This window comes from Canis lupus, chromosome 14, assembly GCF_011100685.1.
Source record: "Canis lupus familiaris isolate Mischka breed German Shepherd chromosome 14, alternate assembly UU_Cfam_GSD_1.0, whole genome shotgun sequence".
NCBI classification, from domain to species: Eukaryota; Metazoa; Chordata; class Mammalia; order Carnivora; family Canidae; genus Canis; species Canis lupus.
In genome coordinates this window covers 53,595,486-53,609,904 of record NC_049235.1, presented here as the reverse complement: position 1 = coordinate 53,609,904, position 14,419 = coordinate 53,595,486, and the positions used below count along the sequence as shown (strand labels likewise).

The following is a 14,419-nucleotide window of genomic DNA, read 5'->3' as shown; positions in this document are numbered from 1 at the left end:
GGAAAGAGAGAGCGAAGGAAGGAGAGAGAGAAGGAAAGGGGAGAAAAAGAGAGAGATAGAGAAAAGCGATGGAGAAAGAACACCCCAAACAGATATCTTAATGTCTTGTATAACCTAATCTGAAAAGCAGTATACCATTGCTTGTGCCATGTTCTATCAGCCACATGGACTAACTCTGATAGATACAGGAGGGAAAAATACAGTGATGTGAAAACCAGGAAATAGGATCATTAAAGACCATCTTCAAAGCTGCCTACCACAGCCCATCTCCTGGACCCCAGTCATTCATTTTCTCCTCTGTGCAATCAACTCCAAATGCATATGTTGCAATAGATTCTTATGGTCAATTTAAAGGTTGTTTGGGATATGCTTCAGATTACTGAGTCAATGTGAAAGTGAAAGGATATTTTATGAAGAACATCCTTCAAATATAATTTTCAAACTGAAAGGCTATCAAACTGACCACTGTTCTAAATTAAGAAGGTATTATATAAATTTAGTGAATACCTCTTAAGATACTCTTAGATATGCAAGGCTACAGGTAACACAGATATGATATTACACAGGGAAAATCCTGGGCTGGCTGAAAAAGAGGAAAGAAATAGGAAAAGTACAATGGAGGAGGAGGTAGAGATGTAAATGCACTTTAAAGAGATGGAGGAAAGGAAAAATAAGATGTGAATTGACAAAAATGTGGGCAAGTGTAAGGCAAGCAGCTCAAAGTATATGTGTCAGAGTAATGGGGAGAAAAAGTTAGTATTCGGGTTTTGTCAGATTCTGGAGAGTATTAAAATACCAGGGTAGGCTGCATTTAGCCTTGGGTTAGCCAGCATGAAATAATGGACAAATCTTAGACAGGGAGGAATGACCCGTTAGGAGTAAGCATAACTGAGAATAAAAGTTTACAATTAGTGACAATATTCCTTTTTATTAAATAGTACAGTAGAATATGGTCAAGGTTATGAGATGTCACTTCAATGATTATGTTAAAACACACACACTCTATATTTACATGCATACACATATGCACATATGGCTTTATCTTGTTATCACACAGTAGAGACTCTCCTATTGGCTTTCAAGAAGCAAGCTACCATAATGTGGACCACATATGGAGAGGGTCACATGCACGGGATCTGTGGATGGCCTCTAGGAGTTGAAGATCTCAGTCCTACAACCCCGATGCCAAAAATCACTGAGTTTGAAAATGAACCCTGAACTCCATTTACACGTGCAGCCTGGTCAGTATTTTGATTGCAGCCTTACAAGACCTTAAGCTAAACTGTGCTTTGACTCCTAAGCCATGGAAACTGTGATTTAACAAAAGTATGTGTTTAAGCTTTGAAATATGTAATACGTTGTATAACAACAAAAAAACTAATACACATACTGACCAAAGCACAGAGAGCACATTTACAGAATTAACTCATTTTTTACCATTTCTTGGGCCAAAGTTAGAATGCTATACAGCCTATTTGCTAAATAGCCTGAAACTACAACTTGTGAAACAAATACAGTAAGAAATAAAACAACTGATTTTTTTTTAATGCTTGCTATGCCATTTATATGAACTTACATATGTAGTCCTCAAATCTATTCTGTGAAGTAGGTACTATTATCTCTACTTTCTAGATTCAGAAATTAAGCATTAGAGAGTTTAAATGGTTTGTCCAAGGTATCATACATAGTAAGTTTGCCCTGGGTCCATAATTCAAATCAAGGTAATCTCATTTCCAAGCTCCCTTTCTCAACAGCTACACTCTATAGCCCGTGTATCTATAGTTTTGTTCACTCTACTTTTGCTAAGGAATGTCAGCATGCCATGAATAGGAATCAGACGCAGACCCTCCTCAGCCAAATCAGCTTCCTATATAGTCCATCTACTTTCCAATAAGTTGAAAATTTGAACAAATATGTTGGTCATGTATGATGCTTAATTTTTAACAGGTATTTTTGAAACTTATAACAGTTTCTTTAAGTATGAGAATAAAGTTTATTTCTAGTACACTGAAATAACAAACTTATATTTTAATTGGATTTAATACTTATGATGGAAACTCTGAAAATAACTGTGACTATGATGAAGTAAAACACACACATATACATCTACACTCACCCAACTACCCAATGACCCATATACACGAACAGTCTCAGTTGTAAGTTGTATGAAACAATATTTTAGCTGCCATTTTAGAAGTATAGGCTGGGGCAAGTTTGTCAACCTCTCTGAGAGGTAAAATGGAGATAGTGCTAAACAAATTGCTTAACAGTACGAAGATTCAACCAAGTATTCGCTTAGGGATTTTGGGAGGCGAGGGAACACAGAAGTGGCAATTGAAGAAAAAAAAATGAGTATTTCTTGAAAATAGTTATGTATTAAGTGCTAAATTTTTGCAATAATCAAACAGTTATATCTGCCCCTGGTTTTACAGATGAAAAACTGATTTTCAACAATTTAAGGAAATTAGAAAAGGTTGATTAAAAATGCTAGCATATGGCTGCAGGGATGCAAAGCCATATCTACCTAACTCCTAAACCCTTGCCTCTACATCATTCCACTCTTCTCTTGTCGTAATACCTCCATTTCTAGAATCCATAATTTTATATATTCCAAAAAAACCCCACTTTTTGGAATTTTTTTCATTAAGATGAGCCATTGCCATTTTGCATATGCATTATTTCCACCAATATGTGGTTGGTCTTCATTTAAAAATATAAAAACTACTATAAGCATATGACTAGAAAAAGTCTAATTAGCAAGTTCCAAAAGCAGTTTTGAGAACTAACTTCAAACATAATTATGTTTCCTTTCTGGGAAAAAGACTCTATTTTCTAAAAATCACTTCTTTCATGGTTCCATGATGTTCATTGTCAGGTAACTCCCACTTATAAATCTTAAATCCCCTTACTATTATTAAAACAAATGTCCTATTACCCAAAAAAATGAGGATTTACATATTAAAAGGTCTTACAAAGACAGAATATATCAACATAGCTATTGTCTATATAGTAAGCATAAGTTACATAACCCAGAAAAAAAAACGAGATTCGGCTTTAGTAGATATTCTAGTAATACCTGTTTATTATTAGCATAAAATCACAACAAGCTATATTACTTTTTCCAAATCATTTAAATTCTTTGTGTTATAGTTTCTCCACTTAGTGAACAAAGGATAATAAGGTCATCTTTTAGTAATAAGCAAAGCAAGAGTAAAACTAATGAGTTTAGTGAGAGAGTAAAATGAAGTTAAAAGTTGCCAAAATGCTTCAAAAACGTAAATCCTAAATAAATGTGGAGTGATTTTGTTTCTATATCTGGCAAAATAATAAAGCTGGCACAAAACAGGAAGGCCATAGGCAAAATAGTAGGTATAATGCCTGAGAAACATTTGATTATATAATTCAAGCACACTGAAAAAACATGTCTTAAGGAAGACATGGAATCTCCATCTGAAGCAAGTTTTAGAAATGGGTACAGCAATAGAGGCAGAACAACAAGGATCCTGAGGCCTGTCCTACACTTTTGGTAAACCCCCTTGAAAAAGAATTCAGAAGAATCCAGACACCACGGTTCCCTATTCTTTGGGGTTAAGTCTAGGATAAGAACTGATATAAACTCCTCACCTAAAATTTCCTTATTTTTCTTTTTATAATAACATTGTTTACAGATATGGCCACCTATAACATACTGCTTGATTGATACCATAGTTCAGCAGTGACACTGAAAAAATAATTTTACAGAAACATATACTGAATAAAGTGGGAAATAAATCTAATTCTTTTGGAAAAGCATCTTATGCCGTATCTGTGGCCCTTGTTTTATATCAAATAATGGACTTAAAGTTCTCTAAATTGACACTGTAAATATCCAGGAAAAGTCCCATTTGACTTAAAGAATTACAACATTTCAAAAAATGCTTTCTAAATAGCTGACTTGTTGACTCTCGAAGAGTTTATAAGAAAAATTCATTTCCAAAAAAAATCATTACTAGCATGTTATTCTCTTCATTTTTTGGCATTTCTAGATCCTCCAAAAACCTCAATATCAACTCAATCTTAATAAAAAAAATACTGAAAACATCAGTATAAAAAAAGACCACATGATAACCAAAAATAATCCATATGTTTTTCTTGCCTAATCATTTCCTTTCAATATTTCAAAACCAAATTCATCTTCTACATAAATTTGTAATAATTTTCAAAATAAAAAGTAAAACCAAGTTTAATAAGAAGGGAAAGCACGGCAAGATTGAAATGGAAAAGGAGAGAAGAGACGGTGGTACATATTCCTATAGTCATACTTGACAAGTGTCTGGGGTTCACTGATAACATTTTTAATATTTGGACATAGATACGCAATCAAAAAATTAAAGAATAAAATAAACACTAGAAAAACAGACATAAGCACAATGGACCAAAGAGAATTATTACCAGAAGGCCACTTACGTATTTCGTCCAGATCTTCTACAAGACTTTCGAGTCAACCTTGATGTGGAGTCCAAGGTAAACTCAATCCCAGCATCACATTAGAATAGCCCTGTTAATAGAAACAAATAACTGTAACTGCTTTAAAAATTAATTTTAAATTTATGTCACAATTAGTCCAATAACTTCATAGAACATAAAACACACCCGATCTCAAGTAAAGATAATTGTTAATGCATTCATTCCTTTGGAACTCTTCAAATATGCATGAAAATGCTTCCCATTTTAATTTAAAGAAGTTTAAAATCCATTGTTTGGTACAAGGCAAGGACCCTGGAGAAGTATGAGATGCATTTCCAAGAGATGCAGATTTTATTTCCCACTGTTACATTGATTTGGCAGATTTAAACTTTTGGTGATTAAATCTTCTAATTTATAGAATACAATTATTTATGTCTCAAGATTCCCAACTGAAAACATGACTGATTTCAATTGCCTCTTCAGCACATACTTAATGAGCTTTGTAGGCCTTTCCACAATTAACAAATCGGTAGTAAGCATTTTCTCCTTAAAATCGCAATATAAGGGTTATTACCTTTGTATTTATTTGAATGAGTAGTTCCTAGATCCATTTCCTTTTTTTTTTAATTTTTTTTATTTATTTATGATAGTCACAGAGAGAGAGAGAGAGAGAGGCAGAGACACAGGCAGAGGGAGAAGCAGGCTCCATGTACCGGGAGCCTGACATGGGATTCGATCCCGGGTCTCCAGGATCGCGCCCTGGGCCAAAGGCAGGCGCCAAACCGCTGCGCCACCCAGGGATCCCCCTAGATCCATTTCCTACTTAACCACTCTCTTTTCCAGTCTCTTCCTTCTTTAATCTGAAAGATTTAGCTCATATCTTTCTTAGGCTAAAATAAGTGTTCTTAAAGACCAACAAAATTACAGAACTTAATAGTATATAGGTAATCAATGGGTTTTGATTTTCACACCAACTTGATTGACTGTTAGTGACCCCATGGAAAGCTGTATGGAGATTAAATATGAGTCTAGCAGAAAGGAGTCCTATGTTCAATTAGCAATGTCTTCCATAGACACTGAAAAGATGGATGACATCATATACTATCTTCGTTAAGCATTTAAACATTCACTAATTTTATTTAAATTATTCCCAAACACTTTTGGCTAAAAATCCTTTCTTCCAATGGAATAATAGTGAAGGGTCAACTAATTACACAGATAAAAGTGAAGTGTTCTGGTTGAATTGGAATCCCCAAAATACTCAGTACCACAACAGTTCTTTTCCCGGGTACCTTGTGGGTATTCCACAAAGTCCTAGGTATTCTGCAAAGCATAGCTTTAAACCATTATTTTAGTTATCAAAGTAACTCAACACTACAAAAATTAAGGTAATCAAATGCCTATTCTTCACAGTCATTCTCAATTGTTTGTTATTCATTTTTCTCTTAATGATAATATTTTGCACATAAGCAGGCTCCCCTCTTGACTTTCCTACGTTAATCTTTCTTCCATAATATATTTTTGCCTTCTATATGCCACCAAAAGAAACAGATTTCTTATTAATATGCTGCACTCTAAATTATTTCCTATTCCATATTAGCTTATTTTGTCCTTTCCATTTTCATAGATACCAATTTTTCCTAAATCAATCTCTAAATTCTATATTTTTAAATCTTTTTTTTCATGATTTTATTTATTTATTCATGAGAGACACAGAGAAAGAGAAAGAGAGAGGCAGAGACACAGAGGGAGAAGCAGGCTCCTTCCTGCTTGGAGGGAGCCCTATGCAGGACTCGATCCGGGTCTCCAGGATCACACCCCGGGCCAAAAGCGGCGCTAAACCGCTGAGCCACCCAGGCTGCCCTAAATTCTAGATTTTTAAAGAAAATCTACAAACCCATTTTAAAAGTATATGCTATAGCTCAAAGTAAACATCAGAACTAGAGGACAAAGAGAAGGAATCCATTCTACCAAATATTAGGTTTTACTACCAAAGACAGGTGCAGACAGAAAAACGGAGCTTGGAAATAAACCCACATATCAATGGGAGCTTTATATATATAATAAGGGTAATATCACAAAGTAAAAGAAAAGGTTGGTGCTGACTCATTTTATGAAGAAAGAAAAACAGTCTCAGAATACGGCAAGAAATAAACTAAGCTCCTTATTTTATCTCATAGACAAACTTGGATTTCAATGAGATTAAAGAGTTTTAAATGTGAAAGCCAACCTTTCAAAGCTAATAGAAAAATCTAGGTGACTATTTTTGATACCTAGAATTAAAAAAACAATTCTGAAACAATATCTAAGTTAGTAAGGCATAAAACTGATAAATTTGGCCAAACCAAATGAGAACCTTTCAATGAAGGATCCCATAGATAAATTTTATAAACTGAGAGAAGTCCTAAAACCAACAAGGGATTAATATTAAAATGTATACTCAGAAAAAAACTAATAGAAAAATAAGCAAAAACTCTGAACAGGCAGTTTCTCAGAGAGGGAAGCCAGAACAACTATCAAGTATAGTTTTGAGCACTGGGTATTTTTGTAAGACCGATGAATCACTGACCTCTACCTCTGGAACCAATAATACATTACATGTTAATAAATTGAATTTAAATAAAATAAAATAAATTTTTTTAAAAAGTTCTAGTAAAAAAATGTTCAAAATCTAGTTATCAGGAAGATGCAAACTTAAAAAAAAAACCAATGAGATACCACTTCATGCCATCAGAAGAACATACTTGGCAAGAATACAGAAAGATGAGCATTCTCTTATTTACTGGTAATGGTAATGGATGTATAAACATTACAGTGATTCTTAAAAGTAATTTGGGAGACCTAAAATGCTTACCTGTTCTTTATAGATTCAAAATACCCTATGTAGATATCAACTGTAGAATATGTTAGCTTAGCTTAGAATATATTAGCTCACTTTTTTATTTGCATGCTTTTCTTTTCCACTAGTTTCTCCATTTTCATTATTCATTTTAAATAAATTCATTATTCATTATATTAATTTGAGAAATTGATAAATCAAGAAATAGCAATAAACGTATCATTTATAATTATGGATATATACAAAAACTATAGACATAAATACCAGTAACCTGTGACTTCTACACAGTTGGACTGGGTAGTAAGAAGACACAAGGCAGACAAATTTTCATTATAAGAAGCCTTTTGTTTCATTTGATTTTTTAACTGTGTACATGTATTTCTTTGATAAAAGTCAAAATTAAATACAAAAGGTAAAAAAGCTAATTTTATTTATTTATTTATTTATTTAAAAGATTTTTACTTATTCATTCATAGAGACAGAGAGAGAGGCAGAGACACAGGCAGAGGGAGAAGCAGGCATCATACAGAGAGCCTGACGTGGGACTTGATCCAGGGTCTCCAGGATCACGCCCTGGGCTGCAGGTGGCACTAAACCGCTGCGCCACTGGGGCTGCCCAGAAGCTAATTTTAAAAAGAACTTATCATCCCAATAATACACAGTTGTAATTTTACAATAAAACTATTTTTAGATAATCCTTATTTATCATTTTATTTAATATTATTTAAATAAGCATATGTTATTTTAGTAAGTTAAAACTCAAGAAAATATATCATACATTACTTATCACAGGTCTTATAATGATCACTTAATTTAAAAAACACTGGCAACCACTTAAGCCAGTAAAGGAAAAGGCAAAACCAGAACTGAAGAGGCTAATTAGAATTCTCTTGCATACACACATGCACATAGATTGATTGGTTGTCCAGGCTCTAAGATAAAGCCACAACCCTGCTCTTACAGAGTGTGCAGTATAATGAGGAATATGTAATGAAATTATTACAGTGCACTGAGCAACATGGTATATATATGAGTATATATATATATATACACACACACACAGAGAGTATTGTGTATATATATGTGTGTGTATATATAGAGTGTACTGAGCAACATGCCATATATATATATGTATATATATATATATATATGCAGTAATTAATTTAAGTCAAAGAAGACTTTCTGGATAAAAGGAGCTCTATGTGGTTCACATTGACAAACATTCCCTCTTCAAATTTCTTCTAGCCCTTTAAAATGCATTCTGGATTTATTTAAGGTTTGTTGTGGTAGGAGAGGAGAGCATCACTCTGATATTCACAACGGGTTTGACCTGTTTTCTGTAAGAACTAAATTTGATGAAGAGAAAAATTACTAGGTGGTTTAGTTTTGTTGTATTTATTTTTTCTAAGAACTCACTGATACTCAAGAAAGAGATTCAGCGTTCTAACGTGTCACTTGGAACTCTTTCAATATTTTCTACTCTCCTGTCTTTTAATTAACAAAAATGAAGATACGTCCTAAAAGAAATGCTATCATTTAATTGTTTTTTAAACAATAAAGAAAAGAGAATTACATCGTACAAAGCTTAAGTGTAAAATAAGTGTCTTTTGAATGCTACCACAAAATAGCATAATACAAAATCCTCAGTCTAGTGATTTTCACAGTTTGGAAGAATATACTAAAAATATATGAAGTAAATAAAATACATTTGTTATGTAGGTCATAATATGTAACTGATGCTCAAAAGTAAAAATTGCACTAACATTTTCAGTACCGTTTTCATATTTTACAGCATAGGTCTTCTTGGAGAATGGTGAGAACTAAGAATTATTTTATTATCTAGAAACAAGCTAGTTAACTACAGCTAGATAAAAGTAAGCAAATAATGGTTCATTGGTTGCAAACCAACATTTCAGGGAACAGAAAATAATTAAACAACAAAACCCCAGCAAAACAACAAATATAGAAGTTTAATTCCAGTTGTTGAGTAATGGGGGTATATGCTAGCAGGATAAGAGGAACAACCATGGGCTTCTGGGGAACAGGAGAAGTTATTTTCAGAAGGCAGACACTCCATATTCTATACGAACAGTTACTCTATTTCTAACAAAATTTATGAAGGGCTCAGAAGGCATTTTCCAACAGGCATTTACGCGGAGAGAGAAACATCATATCATTATCATTTGTACAGATGTTATAAATATCAAGAAAGGGAATAGCTTAGATTTTTAAAAAGTTGGCTCTACAAAGGTTAAATGCTGTGAAACTGCATACAGAGTTACATGGTGCTCTCTATAATTAGCATCCCTACTCTGGTTAAAGCTGTGTGAAGTCCGCAAGGGCAGGGATACTTGTTTGTTCAATTCACTTTTGAGTCCAAAAAACCTAAATTACTTTCTTGCACATAGTAGGCAGTCAATAAATATATGTTGAATTAATATACTCATTCATTTGACTAATCAACACGGTTCCAGATAGGCAAGGGAATTTAAAAATGAGATTTTAGATAGAATAGAGGATGGATCTAAACCAGGACAGAGATATTGCCTTTGCAACCCTGATGCAAAATTTAATTCAGTGATTTTTCAAGAGGTAAGACGTGGAAACAAAGGAGTGTTCTGTTCCACTGCCTTGATTTAATATGGCACAATACTCATTTTATTTTGGAAATTAAAATACCATTAACCGAGAATACACATTTCAGAATTTATTTGAGTACAGAATATCATTTTGAAAGCTTAAAAAATAGGGCACCTGGGTGGCTCAGTGGTTGAGCGTCTGCCGTCAGCTCAGGGCATGACCTCGGGGTCCTGGGATCAAGTCCCACATTGGGCTCCCTACAGGGAGCATGCTTCTCCCTCTGCCTATGTCTCTGCCTCTCTTTGTGTCTCTTGTGAATAAATAAATAAAATCTTAAAAAAAAAAAAAGCCCAACTGTTAAAAAGAGTAGTTGGCTGATAAAATCTTAAAAAGTAGTTTGAAAAATAGTGATTTAATCTATATGTTAATAATGCAGGATTTGTAGTTTTGGTAGCTAATTCAGGAGCCATACTGCAGTGACGACTGCCTATGATGCAAAGCTTTGAAGCTTATATAAACATATACACATACATACTAATTACAGCTAATCTTCATGAGATTTATTCTATGAGTTTGGTTCTCAAATTATCCCCCTGTCATCTTTATGGAGTACCAGATAAAAGAGGTCCCAGAACTGCTAAAAAGATGTACTTCAATTACCAATAAAAACCTAGATTCACTATCATTTAGCTACATCGGGGGAATCACGTAAGCATTATTATCTCTGCAGAACGGGGCCTATGCAAGATTTATTCTTGTTGGGCTGACCCACCCCATAGTTCATAGCATTCAGATCTAAGAAGGTGGAGCACATGATACTTCTGGCTCCACCGTGTCCCTATCAAACCATTAAGGAAATAAATTCATAGAAATTGAACTGAGATAAAAGTTCACCTTGAAAATAACTGAAGCCACAATGAAAGTTAAGTTTGCTGACATTCTGGGTACAGTTCAAAACACATTTATTCAGGGATAGGGCAATCTTTTTAGCTGCCTTTTACACTTAAAGATTTGTTTCTAGTTTTGAATTGAAAATATCCATTTTATCGGCAGGTTCAGTCAGAGATTGTAAAAATCAAAATTAAATCAATAAACATAATATAGGTAAGGTGGAAGGTAATCACTGAAGGAAAAGGTAAAGAGAGGACAGTTACTTTTAGGGTACTGCTGTTTTGGATTTCACTCAGAGCAAAAGCTGGTGGAGCTGTATAAAAATGCATTACTATATTTACGCAAATATGTAAAAATACTTCAAAATTTAATTTCGTTGATATCCTTTTTATTATAGTCAGAACGCTTAACATGAGATCTAGCCTCAATGTTTAAGTGCACAATACAGTATTGTTAACTATAGGCATAATGTCATACAGCAGATCTCTAGAATTTCCTCATCTTGCATAATTGAAACTTTATATCTGTTGATCAGCAATGGTTGAAATTTCAAATTGCATAAAAGAGTTTTTCCATCTTCAATCATTGCAAATACTGAATAACTATTAAGCACCAGGTTTACTAGCTACTGGAGACCAAGAGATAAAAGATACTCTCACTGCTGACTGCTTAAGGACAGGGTAAGCATGTAGTAAATATGCCTTTGAGTGAATGATATTTCCCGAAGCCAGAGAGAGAGATTATAAGTTAAAATGTGACACCATGTAAGCAAAAGTAAGCACGGGGTGATCTTCTATGTGAAAATAATTATTTATGAGGCAGGCGGAAAAAGGGACACACCTGTCTGAACCAGATCTAAATGCCCTTCTGAATTTCTTCTCATGCAGTAATAAAAAGAATAATTCTTATATTCTAAAAGCTAAAGAGTTTTGAATACATTTTAATTTTTCTCTACTTCTTATGAAACATTACTGGAAGTAAATCGTTTTGATGACATTTAAAGTTAAAAAAAAATGGTCCATCAAGTAGACATATCTCACCTTTCATAGGACACGTAACTTTAATAAAAAACTTCCAAGCTTATTAGAACTGCTTTATTAAAATAATTGTCACGATATAGATCAAAACCATGAAGTCACATAAACCTTAAACATGTACATACATGATGCCCTAACAGTCAAAATGGGTAATAAATTTCCAAAATAACATCAATACTGTTTGGCATTTCCTATACATCAGGGAAGAGAGAAAACCACACAGTACTTTTGACACCATTACTTATAGAGTAAAATATTCAAAATTGGAGAGAGGAGAAAAAGCACTTCAGGCAATAAAATTAAAGTCTGAATTCTTACCCAAGTTCAAAAAAATTGTAAAAACATAGGTAATAGGTTGAAAACAAGCTCCTAGGTTCAAACATAGGCTGGAGTTGACTTTAATTCGTTCTGCAGAGGCATATGCTCAGTGGGAGCTCAAAAAATGGACCACTAATAAAAGAGAATTTCTTCAAAAACCACTTTGGTTTTGTTGTTTTTGACTGAGAGTGTCAGACAAAATTAGGAGAAAATAGCAAGGAAAAATTCTAGAATGCTACTTGTAGGATTACTAAGGCAGATTTAAACACATTCAGATTATACAGAGCACCACATAGCTCTGACTTTCTTTTAAGCCTATTGTAGCTCAATGCCTAAGCCTTAAAAAAAATTGCATCAGACTTAAAAGTGCTTTCTTTCTCTTCTTTTGTTTTCTTACTCATCCTTTCCTCTTTGGTACTTCCTTCCTTTCCTTTTTACTTGTATAAGAAAAGAAGTCAGGCCATTTCCTTTCCATGCTGACCAGTAGTTGTTTTTACGAGACTGAACCACATTTAATAGCAGATCACCATTTGTGAACCTCGGAACAAATCCCTGTTTTACAGTATCTCATTTTCCTCTCTTGTTTTTGGTGACACGAAGGTCTCATTTTCAGCAAATAACAGAGAGGTCATCCAGAAGTGGACAGCATTAGCATGGAGGACAATGCCTCTGTAGCTACCTGTTTTCTTGACACTGGAGAGACTTTGTCCATCTCTCTCAAACCAGAAGAAATGTGATGCAAGTAACACAAGGCAGGCAGTCTAGAGAACCACAACTCCAACCTTAGGGCAAGTCTTTTAGCCTATGTAAGAAAGATTCAGGATATTGGGAGTTGGAGAATTTCCCAGTCATTTGCAGGACACACAGCCACAACTATATAAGGAGTCTGATAACCCTGGATGACTTGAAATTCTTATGTTCTCTCTACCACTAATCAAATGATTCTCTCCCCAAATCTCTTCGGCAAGATTTTAGTCCCAATTTGATACCCATTCTTTTGGCTTCTACCAAAATACAAAAAAACAAAAACAAAAACAAAAACAAAATACAATGTTGAATATCCTCTACATATTGACGTTTTGTGAAAAAAAACAAGGGCAACACCAGCATACTGTCAACCAGGATATAGCATGTGTTTCATTAATGTTAAATGAATATTAAAGCTACTTAAATTTATGAAACTCTGGCTTCCTTCCTATACACAGCTTTCAACTCAATACTTCAATTTTCTCTGACTATTCAGTTAAAGCTCCACCAACACAGATCTATCTCTATCATCTAACCTAATCTACCCACATAACACAAGATTGATTTTGTTTTTTTCCAGGAAATATAAACTCTTGAATAGAATGCAACTAGAACTAAGTAATGATTTTAAAAATCACTTCTACTGAGATTTGCTAGGTCAGGTTAATGGATTCCCCTCTGAAGTCAATTTAACTTCAGCAAAGAAAAAGAACATGGGTTCAAAGAAGCTGAGATCCAGTTCGGAAGAATGCCCATTTCACAGTACTGACTCTCCTAATTCTGCTTACTTTACAAGTATACTTTATATATTTCATCTGTTTAGAAAAGCTATTCTATACATTTATTTAAAAACATAGCTATGTGATATATGAAACAAAACGTTTTGACAGACTGAATTTTATTACATTATCTCACATCTAAATAAAAGAATGGAATACAGATTGTTCAAATTTTAGGCTGGAAGTTTTAAAATAAAAACATCACTTTCTATTTTTCTTTTTTAATCAAGAGAAATAGACATTAATTCTTAGCTATCTCTTATGTTGTGTGTTTATTATTGACATTATTTTTTTCAGGTTTTATTTTTAAGTAATCTCTATATCGAACCTGGGGCTTGCACTTACAGCTCCAAGATCAAGAGTCACATGTTCTACTGAATGAGCCAGACAGGTGCCCCAAAATAATTCTTAATCATAATTTGATTCTAGGCAATTATTTATTTATTTGTTTGTTTATTTAATTTTTTAAAGATTTTATTTATTTATTTATTTATTTATGAATGACATGGAGAGAGGCAGAGACACAGGCAAAGGGAGAATCAGGCTCCATGCAGGGAGCCCGACATGGGACTCGATCCCGGGACCCCAGGATCATGCCCTGAGCTGAAGGCAGGTGCTAAACCACTGAGCGACCCAGGGATTCCCTAGGCATTTATTTTACTCTATATTCTGGGAGGATGTTCTTAAAACTACAGGATGAGATTCATATAAAGGCCCCAGTGCATTAAAATCACTAAGAAATAGTCTGTTTCTTTTTATTCCAAAAAAAACATCGATTTTGC

General features: G+C 33.9%; 1 protein-coding gene across 10 annotated transcripts in view; it reads right to left on the bottom strand.

The window, feature by feature from the left end:
* FOXP2 (forkhead box P2) overlaps positions 1–14,419 on the bottom strand; it is a 555,335-nt gene that overhangs the window by 385,243 nt on the left and 155,673 nt on the right. For all 10 annotated transcript variants that reach the window (XM_038557404.1, XM_038557424.1, XM_038557425.1 and 7 more), the window contains one exon: positions 4,447–4,537. The gene's annotated coding sequence lies outside the window, so the exon portion shown is untranslated. The remainder of the gene's footprint in view (positions 1–4,446; positions 4,538–14,419) is intronic.